The sequence below is a fragment of the Myiozetetes cayanensis genome, unplaced genomic scaffold (assembly GCF_022539395.1).
Source record: "Myiozetetes cayanensis isolate MyiCay16 unplaced genomic scaffold, myiCay2020 scf1, whole genome shotgun sequence".
Lineage (NCBI taxonomy): Eukaryota > Metazoa > Chordata > Aves > Passeriformes > Tyrannidae > Myiozetetes > Myiozetetes cayanensis.
In genome coordinates, this window is record NW_026086604.1 from 57,463,720 (window position 1) to 57,476,667 (window position 12,948).

Sequence of the window (12,948 nt, forward strand, 5' to 3'; positions counted from 1 at the left end):
AAATTAAAAGGGATAATATCTGTGGCAGACAGTCTCAAGGGGATTCAGTATCTCTTAAGCAAGTATGACTCCAATATGAGCTCCTCAGCTGAGGATGTTATTAGGTACAAGTAGGAGCTAATTTTTTACAGTCTATGTCTCTGGGAATATGAAGTGGAAAACAGGTGAAGAATCAGAATTAATTAAGAGGGAGGAAGGAGAGCTAGCTATCCTACTATAGTTTAAAATCTAAAATGCCCCAAATTCCAAAGAGTGCTGTGGTACAGACAGTGCTGTTAGGAGGAAGAGATGGGATTGCTGTATCTGGGTGACCCTCATAGGTTTAGAAAACTTAGCTGTAATGTGCAGACCTGTTCTCCTTACAGTGTGGGTTGAGGTACTCAGTTTGAGATAGATTAAAAGTCCTCAGGAAAAATTGTTGCCCTCAAAGAACCAAAAAAGGTGCCAGAAAGTCTTTTATTTAAATTGCATAAGTTTAGCACTATATGCCTTGTTTATTTGTGTCTTTTGGGTTGTGTTCATATCATGCAGTATAGTGCTGTGTGGAGAAATCTCCACTAGCTCTGTTTCTTGATGTTCCACCATGCCTAATATCCCTTCTCCACATAGCTAATTTCTCTGGTGTAATACCTCCACAATGTACTTAGATTGCTCCCAGCGACAACCTTTGCTCTGAATTTTCAAACTGACTGTAGGCTATGCAGGCATACCCAGAATTGCACAAGTGTGTTCTGATGACCACAACATTTACTGCCATCCAATATATGTGCTGTTTCTAATTATGACTGTGAGGATATATTATAAAGGTGGATTTGTTAGCTAAGCACCATACAACTATGTAATAACTGCTTGAATGTTTGTGTGGTTCTGATAAACCCATGGAGGAAGTTGCTCCTGGGAGAAAATTGTTCCCCAGCTTCCAAATTATTGGTTAGCTGCTGTATAAAGTGCTGCTTAGACTGGTTGCTATTTGAAAAGGGATTGTTTGTCCGTAGTCATACAGAGCAACAGGTGATAAAAGCCCCAGAGACAGTCTCATAAAGAGGGATAAAAAAGTTTTCCTGTGGTGGAAGGACCCAATTTTGTGTTAATCTGAACTTGAACAATATTGATATGTAACAGTACAGTGTACTTTCTCAACAGCTTTCTTCTTCTTCTTCACTGTAATAGCTATTATTAAGAAAAAAAAATTAACTTTTAAAGTGCCTCAGAAGTACTAACCAAGTGTAACTGATACAGGGATGTCTACAGAAGTGCCTTTAGCCCAGTAGATTTGAAAGGTGTGAACTTGTCTGTTCATCTCTGTGAGGTGTTAATTCAGATGCTCAATGATGATGGTTTAAATGTCAATATTGTTAACTGCTCTGTTATTCATGGGCATGAAAGGAGAGGGAAGACAGACTCTTCTGCACAATTAACTGAACTGACATCTCTCTTTGGTTCCACAAAACTTAGCTATTGGAAGATAGTGCTGTCTCCTGTATTTTCTTTCTGCATTTCAGGAAGAGTGAAGCATAAGCAGCCTTGCAAGGTCCATCAGTGTATGTGATTTTCTGACAGGCATCATCTGTTAGCAGCACCATTATCTACTTAGAGCAGTACTTTAATTAGGTGACTTGCAAAATAAGCTCTGTCTATCTAGTGGGTTTGCAAAGAGACTTTCGAGAACCTTCTCTGTCCTTCCTCCCTTTTTGACATAGGTGCCAATTGCTAAAAAGATGAGACCAAAAAAGAATACATTTAAGAGTACACGTTTTATTTCCTTCTGACTTTAGTTTGTTTATGTCTTTTAAGTCCAATATGTTTCTGGCTAAACACAAAGAGGCTTATATCATTCTCTTGCCTAGGAATTTACCTCCTTGAGAGCTCATGTTTTTGAGGAGGTGTAATGGGCTTCATCATTTACCTTTCAAAAGACATAAATATTGCAAGTATTACCTTTTCATATTGTTTATATTGTTATAGAGAAGTTAAATGTTTACTATGAGTCTTTTACTTTTCATTTTCTGTTTTCAAAACTTCCACCGTCCAAGAGAAAATATACATTAAAGACAACAGCTGCCTCTGCATCTCTTGCACAAATGAAAATGGCATAATTCCAAGGTTTTCAGAGTTGTATATAAAAGGAGAATTACTGTACTGCTCACAGAGTATATCAGCTTAGGAGAATGTGACCATAATGAGGAAAGAAAATCAAAGAAGTTGCAAAGTTCAAAGAGTGAAAACCATGTGCTAAATAGTGCTGTTTAAAATCTTGAATTTTTCATCTGCCACATTGCTTACAAGCTACCTGAAATGTGTGTCTCTGAAAGAATAATAATATTTGAAATGTTTGATTTTGTTAGTACTAGTATAAGTAAGTAGGGAGAAGGAAGGTGTGTTGGTATTTTTAAAGTGTTTCAGGACGTTAGCTAACATGCCATGAAGTTTAATACCCCAGTATAAAGATAGTCCTGCCATTGGGTAAATGTGTCCCAGTGCTGAATTACCTAATTGCCAGTATGGCAATGGCCCCATTCACCTTGGTGATTTGAGGCTTTCCCTCTTCTTAGAATATTCACTACCAGTGAAAAGGAGTGGAAGGCTAAATTGTTTTGTTTTCCATTTGATAAATGAAGGAAAAATAAATACTGCTTATGGTTATGTGATATACCTGGTGTTTAACATCTCTGTTTAGTTTTTAAACAACTTTTTAAAAGGAATTTTCAGCTTTCAGGATTACCTAGATAGGTTAAAAATTATTTGTAACACAGTCTTCTGTCTTCCAGTAAGCAAATGTAGTTCTATCTCAAATATGTCTGCATTTGTGCTTATGAACGTTTCTCTGTCACTGACTAGATCTGTCTGAGTGAATGGATTAATGATAATAGCATATGCTTCTGTGATGTAGAATATGGAAATGTAGATAAGGGAATAAGGGAAGATTTTGTATAAGTTTATTAAATTAGTTCAGTTTTAACAAAGGTGACTTGGAAGGTGTAAGCTCCTAACACTTGTGTTGGCTCAGCTTATGGTCTGTTTGTGTCTTAGTGCTTTAGGTTACCAGTTTTGTTTGGTGTGGTTGCACCTGTGCTGTAGAAACTACTCTCAAAGGCAAGAAGGCACAGCCTCTGGCACAAGGAGTTTGCATTTAACAGACACACAAATTAGGTTCCAAGATTAAGCTGTGCCCATGTAACAGGTTAAAGCCCTTTACAAATTAGTGCCCTGGCCTGCTGCCAAAAGCACACGAGTGATTGGCTCTTGTATACTTAGACTCTAATAGCTAAGAATAGTGCAAAAAAGCCTACTTGACTGTAGATGCTTCTTTAATGTGCTGCTCACAGATTGCCAGAGAAGATGACAATGCTCCAAACGTAGCCTGGCTATTCGGCCACACCACTTTTTAATCAAGAAATTCTAGAGGTAAATGATGATAATGGAGGATAGTGCAAAATGCCAGCTGTCTTGTCCGTTTCACACATGACAGTGGTGTCTGGTATAGTGGTGTTTCATTAAGAAAGACGGCCTTGTGGTCTGATACTTGTAGGCTGCAGGCTAAGGGCATCCACTCATTAATGAAGCACTAAGAGCAACTCCATCTTAACATTTAACAGAGGAGGTATGCGGAGGTATATAAGGCTTCATATGGAACTGGCAACTAATTCTGGGTAAATCCAGTACGTGGTTGGATGTTTTAATTTCTTTGCTTCGCAAACGAAGGAAATGAAAATATTAGACTAGAATGACATGCTATTTTAATGCTATGCAATATATGAATAAAAGAAGTGTTTGGAGGCATTGAAATAAAAGTTTTGCTGCAGCTACTGTTACACTAATATAGCAGGGCAAGTTCCTACCTAGAATTTATGCTCTGAGAAAGACTGGAATATAGTAAACTCTGAATTTTTAGATGGCAGCCCTGTAGCTGTAAAAATTGTTTCTTTCTTTTTGATAAATGTCTCGACTACTCTTTATCATCTGGTATGTATCTATAATGTGATAAAGTGTGTGTTATAGTTAACCATACCTGGCCTGCCTGTTTTTAAGTGCCTTGACATTCCTATTAAAAGGGTTTTTTTTCATTTTATTTAATTTGGAACTGAATTTTCTGTTTTTTTGATACCTGCTTTAAATTGAAATGTGGGTATCTGTTTTACACAGACTTACTATTGAATATTTTTAAGCTGACATAATTGAACTCCTCATTAAAACTCAAGTCTGAAGCATACTGGAAGTTTGATAGCTATAGAGTGATATGCATATGGGCAGTGTAGTAGGTTGTGATTTCAAGGGTAATCTGGGACTTTTTCAGTTTCCTAAGCACTATGTGCTTGATTTTACAACCCTAATGATGTCATTTAATGCCCTTTTTGGTTCGTATTTGCACAGTAGGTGTGTGATATTCTGTTACAAAGTTATTGGTTCTAATAGCAAATTTTTGTTAGTATTCTGCATAGCAGTTTTTGTTGGCACAGTCAGTATTTCTGTTAATAGTGGATGTTAAGGAATTGTGTCAAAAACGCTCAGCCGAAGGCCTTGCAGAGACAGTATGTACCTTCAGGTATTGTAAAAAGGCTTATTCCACTAGGGTGATGGGGTTGCAGCACCACAGCACCACAGCACCACTGGATCTTTGGGAAAGAAGTGTGAGCTGCTGCTGCTGCTGCTATAGTAAGAAATGTGGGCATGCTGTCATGGTTAATGAGGCTGTAAAGACCGGACAGGGAGTGGTCCAGTACAGAAAATACAGGACTTTTGGTTCCATAGATTATGTCATACTCTTCAGCTGTGCTCTGTATTTCAAATTTATATGCTTTTTTCAAGATCTCAATCTTAGCAAGACACTTGAGTTGCATGCACTGTAGTGGTAAGTAGTCTTAGGGGCAGGAGGGATTTAGAGAGTTTAACTTCAGGCCGACCAGGTGAAACCCACACTAAAAGGAAGAAGGGAGCTTGTTAGGCACACAGGGATGGGAACAACCACTGAGTTACAATTAAACTGCTGTTGGCTTGTTTAAGGATGGAGGCATCTGTCAACCAGTCTTCTGTTTGAAAGCCCTGAGAAATCATACAAAATAAACTGTCCCTCGTTAACTTGATTTGTGCTCTTTCTGTGAGAGATGTGTTTTCCTTGTTTGTGTGAGACAGAATGATCTGATTTCCTCTATGCATGGCTCGGATATTGTAAAATTGCATATCTGATTTAGGATAAAATAAACCTTTTCCAATTAATAAACCTGCGAATAGGTCAACTTCAAAGACAGCAACATAAAACACCCACAAGTGGCCATTAAATATTTATGGACCGAGCATTTGTTAGAATTATCAATGGGTATCATAGATTTGAAAGGCTGTATCGCCATGAATAAACGATGATATTAAGCATTTGTAACTGCTTTGTAATTAAGGATACTTTTAAACTAGACTTCTGGTACTTTCTGTGTGGTGGTTGTTGGAAATGGCAGGTGTTAGAGTATCAGAGCTGTACAACGTGGTCTGCCTGGTAGGATAGTGTCAACACAGCAGTATCATAAAAAGAAGGAAAACCAAGCTTATGTCTTTTAAACAACAGAAAAGAAATTAGTAGAGGGAATGAACAACCCTGTGGGAGGTAACAGCCTGGCTCCAACTAAAACATCAGACATTTCTGTAATTTCTTTGGATTGTTTGGACTTCAAATCTTTGGATTTCAGATTGGAGACAGATTCTGGATGTTGTCTTTTTTTCTGAGGCTATTCTTTTTAGTGCAACTAGTGACCTAGGACCTCACAAAAATCAGACAAAGGATGAAAATAGTATAAAGCAAGACCTACATTTTCTAAAGCAGAGATCTGTTATGACTACAGCTTTTAAAAGGCTGTGAAATTAGAACTGATCTGAGCTTGTGCAGTTGCCAAAATTTGGTGCTATCCTAGCCACACAGTCTTATCCCTGACCTCTTCTTGTCAAACGTGGCTCCGAACGCTGCAAGGTAATCTGGATGAGCGCCACGTTGGTTTTTAGGTTAAAAGGAAATTAGCCTCTGGTTAGATCAACAAGCTGATCTTGTGGATGGCCAAGTAAGTAGTTTTGAGGATACAGGAAAGGCACAGTTTGTGGGAAAGGGGCAACCCAACACCCAAGTACCTTGTGAAATTCCAGGCTTTCTGAAGGTGGTGCCTTTGGGATTTCAGGTTGATTTGAGAATAGGGTTGTACTAGCAGCAGCATCGAGAAACAATTGGGTTGTCTTCAGGTTTGTGCCAATAACATAACTGAAGTATGACTTTTGTTTGCTTTGGAACAGGAAGGTCACTTGAATATGAGGTAACCATTGTGCAGGTGACCACACACTGGAACCCATTTCCCAGGCAGGTTGTGAAGGCTCCCTCACTGGTGATAATCAAGAATTATCTGGATGTAATCCTATACCTTGTGCTCTAGGATGAACCTGCTTGAGGAAGGAGGTTAGACCAGACGACCCACCTGTGGTCCCTTCCATCCTTATCCCACTTGGTGATTCAATCTTAAAAGTCCTGATGTCTGGTGAACAGTCACTGTAGACTTATCCTTCCTGGCAAAAAGCACAATTAGAAAGTATTTTCTCTGCTTAGAAAGAAGAAATAATTGCCATGTTATCTTCTATATTTCGTGAAAAGAGCAGAAGTTTAGAAAGGGGTGACTGTTTTATATCTGCATTCTGAGATGCAGCAAGATTGGCACCTTCATTTTAGTAGGTGATGTGTGCTTGTTCTTTTCCACGATCATTCTCTGGCTTTGGTGTTCCCCTTACAGGTGTTTTTTTTTTGTTTGTTTGTTTTGTTTTTGGGGTTTGTTTGTTTTTGTTTGTTTGTTTTTAATTTTCCCTCCTTATTTTCTTCTTGAATGTATATTCTCATAAATTGTTTCTTTGCTTTGTCTGTTAATGGTGTATAAGATCAGCATTGATTGCAGTGAGATGTTTTTAACTTTTAGCAGAAGTGCCAAGCAAAGGTTATATTACTCTTATTAGTGCTTGTAAAAAGTGTTCTTTGGAAACAATGATATATGCTATCAGATATTTTACCCATTCTGGAAAAAAATGCTAGGCTAAATGAATGCTGAAGAATGTTGTTAATATGGGGAAAAATTAGGAAAATGTAAGTCTTTATGTGTAGAATAGTTTTTGTTTAATAAGGTTTTATAGTTAAAATAAGTTTCTGTTTTAAACTGTTTGTGTCAAGGTTCTTGTGTTTCTATAATAATAATAATTCTTGTTTGAAGTTGAGCAGCTTTCTGTAAATCAAGAATGTGTAACAAGGGTTTTGGTTGAGATCTTTGGCATTTTCCCCATAGGCATAGGAATCTAAAACTATTTCAGTGTTCTGTGTATGTTAGTAAATTGTTGGTAGAACAGCATTTTAATTGTAGTAATACAAACCATAACACAATAGACTTATACACTTTTTAAAAAAAATCTTAAATATATGGGAAAGTATGAAACTTGCTTTCCTTTTGAAAAGAAATGTAGATAAATATAAGCATGATTTGCATCTTGCTTTCTCTTACAACTTAGTAACCCCACTGTATCTGAATGACGTGTCACCTTACTCTTCCTAAGTAACCTGAATGACCTGCTTTGTCCTGCCTACTGATCCATCCAGATGTGTGTTTAACGCTGATGCCTAAGGCTGCTTTGTGGAGGATGTCTTATATGAGGGTGTGAGTGTGCATGTTTGTGGTTGTTTTAAGAGGGAAGTATTTAAGATACATCCAGACTGGAGAAATTTGAGGGAAAGGCTGGGTGATACAGGGTTAGTTATAACTTTGTGCTGTTTCCAAAACTAAACCATTCAATTTGGTTTCCTCTGCTAAATGTTGTAATGGTTTTTTATTGTCTTATGTATGGTCTTATCATCTCTATAAAATTTCAGTAGTTTATTATGCATTATTCCTTTTAAAAATAAAATTAAGCCAAACAAAAAAACCCAAATGCCCCACCTATTGAGCTTCTCCACATGTGTTTTTATGTTATTCCTGGGTGACATTCCTAATTTTTTTGACGTTGTAGCTTAATATTTTCAGAGAGTTCAGTATTTAAAATGGGTAATTTTTAAATCTTTTGAATAATTAAACTGATTCAATTTTTAATCGATTTAATTTTAAACTTTATATTTAGGTCAATCTAAACATTGAACCATTTCAGAAGTTAAACAAGATTAACTGCTTATTTGATCCAAAATTTTAGTTATCAAATAAGATTCAGAATTGATTTTGTACCATGCACTTTATTCTCCTCTTAGACTTTCAAAAGTTGAACTGCTAAATTTTGCCAATTAAAATACTGACTTTGGGCTTCACTAATTTTAATAAGATGTAAAAAGAAAAGTCAGTATCACAAAATGTCATTTTAAATTGTGATTTTTAATTTTAAGATGCATTGTTTACCTTATTAGCTTATAAAAAGAAACCTGAAATGCTTCAGTAATAATAAATTGCAAAATGTAATAAAGCTAAATATTTCAAAGTAAGCGTTCAAAATTCTGAAACATCATGGCAACAGTAAATCCCTCTAGTTGTTTATGATTAAAAATTTAGAGTTTTTCTTTTAATTTCTTTCCACGTAGTTATTTTCATAATTAAAAAATAGGTATTTAGTCCTTCTCACCTGCATAACCTTATCCGTACCATTGTTTTTATTTAATAATCCTTTTATCTTATAAAATGTACCTGAAACAAATATCCACAGCAGAGAGTAAGAGTAAAAATGTTTCCTACTTGCCTTGACATGCTTCCATCATTTCTACAAGGGGTTTACACCAGAAAGTTGCAAGTCCTGGTACTTAGTGTGTTAAAACAAAATGGGGAGAAAACAGTTCATTTGGATGAAAATCAGAAAATATCTTCAAATTTAAGGAGGAACATTGCTTTGGCTGTGAAAGCGCGGTCTTCCATCATTAGCCACATGGGATTTATGCTTGGTTAAAGACATGATAATAAGAAAAAAACCATCATGGAGGAAAAAGAGATCCATCCGTGGTTTTGGAGGCCATGCAAAGCTTATGCTAGTTTGGAAGGATGCTCTTAAAAATGCCACCCCTGCGGTCCTTTCTGCCTTCCTGACAAAGAGCCAGGAGTCTAGGATTTCCACTGCTTTTTTACAGTGTGCAAAGTCACGTCAGCCGTTCGCGGAGATTTTTGATGCGTGGATGTCTCCTGTCATCCCCAATCACGGTCGTACTCTTGAGCCAGGCCTATCGAAACTGAACTCTGCTGCTTTGCTGCAGGTCAGCTTTCATGGACAATTAGTGTTGTAACAGCACTTTGGTCGCAAGTTGTCGTGAGTGTTTATCATAAAGGCATCATCCCAGGGTGGATCAGCAGTGATCGGCGAGTCTTCTGCTTTCTGAAGCGTCTCCTGCTCGCCTTTTCGTGGGTGCCGGTCAGGTGACATCTCCGCAAGGCCTTCCTTGCCGCTGCTGTGTTGCCCGAGGCTCTCCGCGTGCACTGCTTGCCTTCTCCTGCTCTCTGCTCCTCATCTTCCCTGTCGTCCCTCTCAGTAACTGTCAGATGCCCCTGTTGCGGCGCGCTCTGACAAGAATGAAAAGAGTGATCTTCCCACTGCTGGGCGCCGTGTCAGGATTGACACCTCGGACGTGCTTGACGCTGCGCGAGGTGCCTGGCTCCAGCAGTATGCGGAAGTAAACCAATAAATCTTCAATGTCACTCTACTTATTGTGACTTGATTGCTCCCCTCCCCCCCCCGTCACCATGGAAACAAATACATTACTTTTATTATTTTTAGTTTTTTGCTTTGTACTTTTATCTCAAAAGTCCACATTATTTAGCGATCTTCCAAATGTGCTCCTAAACTACCCTTTTTACTTAGTGGGACACAAGCTCAGCTATAAGTAATACTGCTTTCTTGAACAGATATATATATTTCTTTTTAATGTTTTTTATCCCTTAAAATATTGCAAAGCATTTTTAAGAACAAGGCTAATAAAAGTTTTCTGATGCTGCAGATAAGTAGTATTCTCATTTTATGGTTGAATAAACCAGAAGGGTCCACTGTAGTCTTGCCTCTGGTGAAACTGTAGGGAATGTAACTGTTTTCACTGTGCTCAGAACTGGGTCCAGAACAATTTACCCACAGGCAGGTGGCAAACAAGGGGAAGAGTTGGATAAGGTGGAGTGCTGTAACCAGGCCCCTGTCTGCCCCACACTGCAGCCCTGGCACCGGTGCCCTTCAGTGAAAATATTCTTGCTTGACTGTGCCACATACATCAGGAACAAGGTACCCGAGGAGAACAAGAGGAGGCACCAAGAGGGGGTTGTACCCCCTCCTCAGATCTGTGCCGGGTGTGACCTGTGCCAGGTGTCACACATCTCCCAGCACAGGCTCTGTCCCCCTGCCTGCCTGCCTTTGCCACCCTGCATCGTGGCGGTATCATGTGGAGTTCTGAGACCTTGAGGGAGAAAAAGCTTAGCTTAAACAAAAAAAAGGTGTTTTTACCTTTACAGTTAAAGCACACATTTTCTATTTAAAAAATATTCCTGTCATCTGGATGAAGAAAAGGGAAGGTTTCAGCTTTCACCTCAGTTTTGATTTCAGTTGTTTCGATTCAGTTACCTTTACGTTAGTGTGCTCCATATAAATAAATTTTATGCTTATGTCTTAATATACATGAGTAGTAATCCTTTGACATTTTTCTTTAGTATTACTTTTTACTAATTTTGGACTTTGATAGTATTTTTTTAAATAAAAGGTTCTCTATTTCTGATGCTTTACTTGGCCAAATATTACATGCCTTGCAACTGCTTTACTGCAGAGAATTTTGTAAAATAGAAATGCTCACAACATTGGCTGTGTGCTGTGGGCATGCAAAAAAATCAAGCCTTATCTTCACTCCCTCATCAGAAGAAACAATTCTTATCCCTGTAATATACCCATTTGAAACTTCACTCGTCTGCTGACTGAAAAAAAAAACAATTTCACATTCATCAAACCACAAAAAATAGCAAGATGTTAGCTGTTTTGCTGCACAATATACATGTATGCTATATATGAAATGCATGTGTGTGTGTACACTTAGCAGTGTTGCATTAACTGGGAAATTTCTTAGCAAAAAAAGAAGAGTTTAAATTTCTCAGCGTAGTTGTAAAATCAGGGAATAGAATTATTTTGTTTTCCTATGCATTGATTTTTTACAAAACAAATTTGGTTTTGCCTTTAATGTGCAAAGAGTTGATTTTGATTTCTTAAACCACTCAGATGTGAGCATTATAAAGGGTGTGAGTATTATGAGAACACAAATCTGAGATTTGTGTATTCTTCTTTGTCTTAAAGTTCTGTTTTCTTATCAGATGCTATATAGGCAGTTAATTTGAAATAGTGGCATAACTTTCCTTTATGTCTATTTGATTTCGATATGAAAAACAGCCTTGTGGACCTTGTTTCAGTTTGGAAGCTATTGCAGAATAAAACAGACATGTGCTAAGTAAGAAGATAATTCATTTCAGTTGTGGAGAACTGTAGGGATGATAAATGGTTTTCCAGTACAAAATTCCCCATTTCTGAGACAGTATTAGTTTTTACTTTAATTACCAGCTCCAGTAATGTTTCCTATCCATAACTGTCTACAAAATAGACTGTTGCTGAGCAGAGGGTATGGCCTGTTTACTCATCCATTGAAAAGAGTGCCTAAGTTCTACCAAGTCTTCCTTACTTGGTCTGAACTGCCTCATGGGAGAGTGTCCTTCATTTAAATATTTAAATATTAATGTTTCATTTTACAAGCGGAAAATTTCAATGTCATTTTAAGGATATGTAACTTTACTGGGGAATCTCTACCCATCACAGGAGTGGGTCTTATTTTTAATTTTCACCTTAAGAGAAAGCATTTTAGAAAAATGCTACCATGCTTCCATCTTGAGAAGTTTGACTTGTATATCTTGTTTTCTTGTCGCAGAATAACAGCAGCAACAAAAACAACAAGAAAGAGGCTGTCAGGGTGCTTTTCTCAAAAATGGTTTAGCTGACATTAGCCACAAATGAGCAGAGCGACACTAACTACTAATTGATTACAGTAATTACGCAGTCTTTGGCTAGTTTGTATTGGCAAACTATATATACTCCTCACATAAATGTGAACTTGCAGAATGCACGGAAAAGGTCACTCTCATTTGCATGATAGGCTTCATTAGAATATGCTAAGGACAAGACCTAGTGTTTTATGACTTCAGGTGATGAATAGCTACCATATTACTCTGCTCGCTGAAAGCATGTTTCAGTCACCTTAATTTACATGCTGTTTTTTAACACCAAGAAAAATCTGTGGGCTGGTAGGGAACTAGCAACAGATAAGAGTTTCATTTTATTATGGTTGCATTGCAGATTGTGTTTCATTTTGCTCTTTGTTCTACAGTGGCAACAAATGTTATTTTCCATGCTTTCTTTTGAGGAGGAAATTCTTTCTGTGATATGTGCATTTCTCTCAGCGATGGCTATTTTGACCCCAAAATACAGTTTTGTTGGCAAAACCAACAAAAAGGTTTTACTCTATAAATATATGTATATTTTACAATGAGTTATTCCTTTGAACATAAGGACTAAGGTAGGAAGGCAATTTACTAAACCTTTAAAATAGGAGGTTCCTTGTTTCAGTATTTTTTTTCCAGTCAGAGTTGGAAATGTAGGGTGTTTTACTTCCAGACTGACTTCAGTGTCCACATGCAATGAAGGAAAAATAATTCCAAAGTCTGAGACAAGAAATGTGTTTCTAATACAAAATATAAGGTGTGCATACAGAGTGTTGGGAATCTAGTAGCAGACAGTAGTTCTTTCACATAACTGCAATTCTCCTTACAAATCTCATTGTAAAAGAGGCAGTGAGGATTCTCCTTATATCATTATTTGTATGTTGTAGCTCACTGGAATGTGGGGTTGATGTTTCTGGATGTGTAGCCTTTAAAAAAATTTCTTGGGTCACAAAAGGTAGTTCTTTGA

At 37.5% G+C, this 12,948-nt stretch overlaps 1 protein-coding gene across 1 annotated transcript in view; it reads left to right on the top strand.

Annotated features, from left to right (window-relative positions):
• Nucleotides 1-12,948, top strand: part of ZNF407 (zinc finger protein 407) — a 339,349-nt gene that overhangs the window by 101,958 nt on the left and 224,443 nt on the right.